The sequence below is a fragment of the Budorcas taxicolor genome, chromosome 12 (assembly GCF_023091745.1).
Source record: "Budorcas taxicolor isolate Tak-1 chromosome 12, Takin1.1, whole genome shotgun sequence".
Taxonomy (NCBI): Eukaryota; Metazoa; Chordata; class Mammalia; order Artiodactyla; family Bovidae; genus Budorcas; species Budorcas taxicolor.
In genome coordinates, this window is record NC_068921.1 from 33868765 (window position 1) to 33870134 (window position 1370).

Sequence of the window (1370 nt, forward strand, 5' to 3'; positions counted from 1 at the left end):
GCAAGACACAAAAGATTAGATAAAGAACGGTTATCACAGACTCAATGGACATGAGTTTGGGCAGACTCCAGGAGATAGTGAAGCATATAGAAGCCTGATTGCTGCAGTTCGTGGGGTTGCAAGGAGTCAGACACGACCAAGCAACTGAACAACAACAAATGTTAAAATAACCAGATTAACCCCAAGATGAGTTGCTCATGCCAGGCCCCACATCAGCAAACTGAAACTTAACAAAATTTCCATGCTCTATGCTTGACTCTCCCAGAAAAGGAAAGCCTCATCCACCCATCAGGGCTTGTCTGCTCAGCACAAGTCTTCTGTCCGCTCCAAGACTTTCCTTTGTTCCTTACAGGGAAAGTAGTGACCGAACAACAACAACTTCACCGATCAGCAAATGCCCAGTATCACTTCCTTGTTCCTGCTCACTCTGGTCTCTAGAAATCTCTTGCAAGGTATTCAACATCACTAATCATCAGAGAAATGCAAATCAAAACAACAGGATCAGCTCACATATGTAAGAATAACTGTCATCAAAAAGACAAGAAATACAGGACTTCCCTGGTGGTCCAGTGGCTAGGACTCTGTGCTCCCAATGCAGGGGGCCCAGGTTCAATCCCTGGTCAGGGAACTAGATCCCACATGCCACAGCCAAGATCTAAGGTCCTGTGTGCCACAACCAAGACAGGATACAGTCAAATAGATGGAGTAAATATTTTGTTTAAAAAAAGAAAGGACTGGTGGTTGTGAGGATGTGGAGAAAAAGGAACACTCATGTACTATTATTGGTGGTCATGTAATTGGTGCAGCCACTATGGAAACAGCATGGAGGGTCCTCAAAAAATTAAAAATAGAACTGCCATACAATCCAGCAATTCCACTTCTGGGCATTTATCAGAAGAAAATAAAAACACTAATTTGAAAAGATATAGGCACTGCTATGTTCATTGCAGCATTGTTTATAACCGTCAAGATACGGAAGCACTCTAAGTGCCTGTTCATAGATGAGTTGATATAGAAAATGTGGTGTTATATATATATAACATATATATATATATGGAGTTGAAAATGCCACCCAGCTCCAGGATTCTAACCTGGAAATGTCCATGGGCAGAGGAACCTGGTGGGCTACAGTCCATGGAGTTGCAAAGAGTCAGACATGACTGAGTGACTGAGCATATATATATATATACACACACACATACACATGCATACAGAGAGAGGTTTTATATATATATATAATATATGTACGTATAGATTTCAGGGAAACTAGACCACAACTTTTAAAATGCTAATAAAGGGAATTCCCTGGTGGTCCACTGGTTAAGACTCCAAGCTTCCACTGAAGGGAGCACAGGTTCAGTTTCTGCTCT

At 41.7% G+C, this 1370-nt stretch overlaps 1 non-coding gene across 1 annotated transcript; it reads left to right on the forward strand.

Annotated features, from left to right (window-relative positions):
* Nucleotides 1-555: 555 nt before the first annotated feature.
* On the forward strand, nt 556-628 carry TRNAG-CCC (transfer RNA glycine (anticodon CCC)). Its single transcript has one exon. It is a non-coding gene; the product is annotated as a tRNA-Gly (tRNA).
* Nucleotides 629-1370: the final 742 nt, after the last annotated feature.